This window comes from Delphinapterus leucas, chromosome 1, assembly GCF_059928025.1.
Source record: "Delphinapterus leucas isolate spDelLeu-1000000601 "Yukka" chromosome 1, BTC_Dleu_Yukka2, whole genome shotgun sequence".
In the NCBI taxonomy this organism is placed as follows: domain Eukaryota; kingdom Metazoa; phylum Chordata; class Mammalia; order Artiodactyla; family Monodontidae; genus Delphinapterus; species Delphinapterus leucas.
Window position 1 is genome coordinate 37,395,814 of NC_143129.1, and position 6,000 is coordinate 37,401,813.

The window sequence follows — 6,000 nt, forward strand, 5'->3', positions numbered from 1 at the left end:
GATGTAAGGTCTGAATGTTTGAATAAATTTTATATTGCCTTGAAGCTCATTATCTGTCATTATAAACATAGGACAAATGTTTGGAATCTCACTTTATTGTTGACTTTGGTTTGCGAAATTGCCACTGCTCTTTAAACAGTTATAATATAGGACTGTTTAAGGACCAGGCACTACCAAACTTTGAAAATATGGAGACTTTTAGAATTTATGTAATTAAAAATGTGATTCTTTCCGTTTGGGGTTAGCCAGTTGGAAAGTTTAAATTGAAACGTGTCATGATTGAGGGTTTTTTTTTCCCCCAAATGGTATTTAAGACAACAAACACCCTCCACCCCACCACTTCCTCCAGCTAACACCTGGTCTTTCTCCTCCCTTTGACGACAAAGTTCTTGAAAGTGTTATCTACACTCCTGGTCTCCATCCTCCTCACCCAACTTACTCTTCAACCCCGCACCTAAGATCTGGCTTCTGCTCCCAGCTCTCCCTTACATTTCACCCACAATGATCACCAGTAACCTCTTGGGTGCTTCTCAGACCTATATTCCTGAACTTATCGGAAGCATTAGGCAATGTGGACAACTTTTTTAAGCTCTCTGGCTTAAACAGCTACCCTTGTAGACCTCCCCACTTCCCACTCCTCCTTTTATCTTCCTCCCTTTGTTAACAGTACCCTCCATCCATTACCCAGGTACCCAAGCCAGAGAGCTGATAACCATCCTGTCTTTTCCCTCACCTCCTACCTGTAGTCACCAAGTCCTGTTCACCCTTCCCCCAAGGTAGACCTAGAATCCCATCCCTTCTCCAGCCAAGTCCGGGTCACCTTCTCTCTCACCTGGATCACTGTACAGTGTCCTGACACGTCTCCCTACATATCTACCCCTGGCCCCTCCAATCCATCCTCCCCACAGAAGCAGCCAGACCAATCTTTCAGAATGGTCATTTCACCTCTGGTCACTCCTCTGATTTGCCACTGCCCTCAGGACAAAGTCAGCACAGATTCACCTGATATGTGACCCAGTGGATCACTTTCTCTTTCCTAGAACAATGTTTCCACTTGGCTATCAAAACACACTCCTGATTTTTCTTCCACCTCCCTGGCTACTCCGTTGCATTCTTGTTTGCCGGATGCTTGCCTCTCCCCAATCACTTAATACTATTAAGTGTTTCAGGGCCCAGTCACTGGTCCTTTTCTTGCCTTGCTCTGTACTCACTCCCTTGGTGAACCCATCCAGCCTCATGGCTTTAAATATATCTATGCTGGTAATTTGTATCTCAACCCCAGACTTCGTCCCTGAAATCCAGACTCAAATATGCAACTCCCTAGCCAACTTGGATCTCACTGGACACTCAAGTTTGCTTCCAAAGCTGAGCTCCCGACCTTCATGCCTACACTGTGCCCTGGCCCAGTCTTTCCCTTCTCAGTTAAGGACAATTCCATCCTTCCAGTGCTAAGGCCAAAAGCCTTAGAGTGGTCCTTGACTCTAATTTTTCTCTCACATCACACTCTATCCTTTAGCAAGACCTGTTTATACTCAAAATATAGCCAGTGAAATGATATGAGGTCTGGGATTCACTTCCAAATAATACAGGAGGGGAGATGTGGATGGAGATATCATTGAAACAAGATTGTCTGTAGGTTGGGACTTCACTGGTGGTCCAGTGGTTAGGACTTTGTGCTTCTACTGCAGGGGGCATGGGTTCAATCCCTGGTTGGGGAACTAAGATCCCGTGTGCCGGGTGGCCAATAAAAATAAAAATGGGCAGAAGACCTGAATAAACATTTAAAAAACTGTCTACAGGTTGATAATTGTTGAAGATGGGGGATGGTACGTGGAGGTTCATTGTATTATTCTACTTTTGTTCATGTTTGAAATTTTCCATAATAAGAAAATTGAATCATACCACTTCTCCCTACCTTTCACTGCTACCATTCTGATCCAAGGCGCCACATCTCTTGCCTGGACTGTTGTAGTAGCTTCTTAACTGAATTCCTGCTTCTGCTCTCACCTCCACTCCCCATCCTCTGCTTTTAATCCAATCTTCCCACAAATAGCCAGTGTGATACCGTTAAAATGAAAGTCCATCCATGTCCCTCTTCTGCTTGGAACTCCCCAGTGGCTCCCCATTTCAATCAGAGTAAAAGCCAAAGTCTTAGTAGTCTTCAAGATCCTACACAATTTGCCCCCTACACTTGTACTCAAACCTCATCCCCTCCCACTCTCCCCCTTTGATCATTCCATTCCAGTCACACTGCTATTCCTCAATCCCACCAGGCATACTGCCGCCACAGGGCCTTTGCACTTGCTGTTCCTTCTCCCATTCTTCTTTAATTTTTTTTATTTATTTAATTTTTTTTTAATTTTTGGCTGAGCCGGCTCTCAGTCGCGGCACACGGGATCTTTCGTTGGGGCGTGTGGACTTCTTAGTTGCCGCATACAGACTCTTAGCTGCGGCATGCATGTGGAATTTAGTTCCCCGATCGGGGATCGAACCTGGGCCCCCTGCATTGGGAGAGTGGAGTCTTACCCACTGGACCACCAGGGAAGTCCCACTTTCTCTCATTCTTCCCTCTGACATACATACCGCTCACTCTTCACCTCCTTCATGTCTTTGCTCAAATGTCTCCTTTTCAGACCTTCCCTAGCCACCTTTCTTGAGACTGAACCCCTGAACATTGCCACTTCTCACCCCCCCCCACACACGTAGTCAGTATCTTTTAACCTCTTTCCCTGCTTTATTTTCCTGATTAGCACTTATCACCGTCTTAATTATTATAATGTTACTTATTTATCCTGTTTATTATCTGTCTCCACCATTAGAGTGTTAGCTCTCTGCAGTCCGAGAAGTTTGCCTATTCACTGCTGTATCCCCAGGACACCTGCCTGGCACATAGCGGGCACTCAACAAATGTTTGTTGAATGAATGAATGAATGGCATTCCGAGTTTCAATCCCTGCCCACCTGTCCAGGCACAGCTCTCACCTCTCCCCTCCCTGCCCTCCATGCCAACGTGGATCTGACAGCCGAGTCCTGGCACATACCAGGATGATTCACACTTCTCAGCCTTATCCTGTCTTGTGCCCTCTGTCTCCTGGCCGCATTCCCAGTCTTTTAAGACTCATCTCAAGCAGGTGTTCACTGACACCACAGGTGACGCCAAAGAAACTCTTCTGCCTGAATTTCCACCAAGTTTCTGTGCCCTCTTTTCTCCTAGTACACAGGACACTGGACCCTCTGTGTCTCCTCCGTCTCCCCCACTGCTCTGGGAGCCCCTGGGGCAGGAACCACGTCTTACATTGTCTTCTTAGCACAATGTCTGGCACCCAGCCAGCACTCAATAGATGTACAGTGAACGAATAACAATACTTGCATTTACTTAATGTTTTCTCTGCTAAATGTTCTCTTGCTTAATCCACACAACCTATGGGGTAGGTATTATTCTTAAACCCATTTTAAGGATTATTTCTGTGAGGGTCAGAGAGGTTAAGAGTCTGGCAAAGGGCAGACTGGAATTCCAGAGTTTGTTCTGCGGAACCCTAGAATTCCCACTGTTCAGCCCAACCTCCAGCGAGTGCCTGCTCTTACTGAGCCTGTTTTGGGTGACAAGGTTGTGGGGATGGGATTGGTGGATACCATCCAACTCCCATCTCCTGGGGGAGTTGCCTTTCCCAGGGCCATCCTCAAGCCAGTTTCAGTTTCCAAGTTGTAAAAGGGAAACTAAGAGGTGAGAAACGAAACCTACAGCAGAAAGGGTGACTAAAAGCCCCGCCTGTTAAGGTGGTTTCACCCAGTGTCCCTCGGTACCCCAGCTGCAGTGAATGGCCTCCAGGAAGAGGATCCCCTGGTCAGCCAGACACCCTTTGTTTCCTCTCCACTCTGGTCCTTTATTCCACAGGGTGCTGGAGGTCAGCTGAGGAGGAGTCCCCTTAAAGAAGAGTGTGTGTGCCAGGAGCTGGGTAGGTGTGTGGGTATATATCTAGCCACCAGTGGTACTCTCAAGACAGAGATGGCAGTGCCCCCGAAGCTCTTTGTCACCCCAGCTTCCAGGCTGAACTCCTTCGTGGCTCACTGCCTGCATCCCAGCCAGAAGTGGAAAAAAGAGGTGTTGGAGACTGTGCAGACTGTGGAGCAGTTCCTGAGGGAACAGAGCTTCCAGGGGGAGCATGGGCTGGACCAGGACTCAGGGGTGCTGAAGGTGGTCAAGGTGAGACTGGTTCCCTCCATCCCCAGGACAGGGCTGGGCAAAATGCAGCTTGTGGGTCTACATCCCTGAGGATGCTGGGACCTGTTGCCTCATTATCTCTAGCCCATGCTACTGACATCTCAAGACACTCCATCCCAATGCACTGCTGCCTTGAGCAGAGCAAGTCCAGTAAGGAAGCTAATAATAATAGTGTACTGTTTTGGATGCACTAGCCTAACCCCTTAACATGTATTATGTCTAATTTGTGTACCCTGTGAGGTATGTATTATTCTTTTCCCATTTTACAGATGAGCAGAATGGAAACTCAGTGATTTAAGATCCATAATGACCAAATGCAATGCAAGGTCTCTGATTGGATCTTGGTGTGAATGGACCATCTGTAAAATATAATTTGGGAACAGTTGGGGAAATTTCAATATGGCCAGAATATTAAATAATATATATATAAGGGAATTGTTTTTTTAATATTTATTTATTTTCTTGGCTGCGTCAGGTCTTAGTTGTGGCAATGCGGGATCTTTTGTTGCAGCGTGCAGGCTCGGGATTCTCTCTAGTTGTGGCGTGCGGATTTTCTCTCCCTAGCTGTGGCGCGTGGGTTCCAGGGTGTGTGGGCTTTGTAGTTTGCGGCACACGGGCTCTCTAGTTGAGGCGTGGGAGCTCAGTAGTTGTGGCACGTGGACTTATTTGCCCTGCAGCATGTGGGATCTTCGTTCCCTGACCAGGGATCGAACCCGAGTCCCCTGCATTGGAAGGTGGATTCTTTACCACCGGACCACCAGGGAAGTCCCAGGGAACTGTTTTTTTGAGGCGTAATAGTTTTGTGGTTATGGGGGAAAATGTTCTCTTTTGTTGGACACAAATGCTAAAGTATTTAGGGACGATGGTCCTTAGCGTTTGTAATTTACTTTAAAGTGGCTTAGTTGAAGCAAATATGGCAGAGTTTAGACTTGTTGAATCTGGGCGGATGTATAAGTGTTCATTGTATTCTCTTTCTATTTTTCTGTTTAAAATTTTTGATAATGGAAATTTTTTTTTAATGGAAGCTCAGAGAGTTGAGGTCACTTGCCCAAGTTCACACAGCTAGTGGTGAAGCTGGGATTTCACCCAGGATCTATCTTACTCCACTCCAGGCTGCCCTCACTGAGCTTTTTTCCCCCAAGCCCTTCCTGCAGCTGCGTCATGTCACCTGCTGTCCTAGCTGGGATCATAATGCAAGAGGGTCAAAACTAGAAAGGGGTGATGAGGAAAACAACTTTGAGGAAAACGATTTTGTTTTTCTGAGTGGCTGCCTAGGCATTTTACAGTATGGTGACCCTACTAACACCAAAAGTTCAGACTCTGGACTTTTAGATAGCTTTAGGGTATCCCCACAGGTTCCTGCTTTGCCTTCCCCGGTGGAACCTTTTAATATAACCACTGAGTGGGCTTCCCTGGTGGTCCAGTGGTTAAGACTTTGAGCTTCCACTGCAGTGGGCATGGGTTTGACCTCTGGTCAGGGAAGTTCTGCATGCCACACTGTGTGGCCAAAAGACATAAATAAATAAAATTTTTTAAAAATTTAGAGCTAAGCGGGTTTTAAATAAAATTTTTTAATGTAAATTGATACAGCCACTATGGAGAACAGTATGGAGGTTCCTTAAAAAACTACAGATAGAACTACCATACTACCCAGCAATCCCACTACTGGGCATATACCCTGAGAAAACCATAATTCAAAAAGAGTCATGTACCAAAATGTTCATTGCAGCTCTATTTACAATAGCCAAGACATGGAAGCAACCTAAGTGTCCATCAACA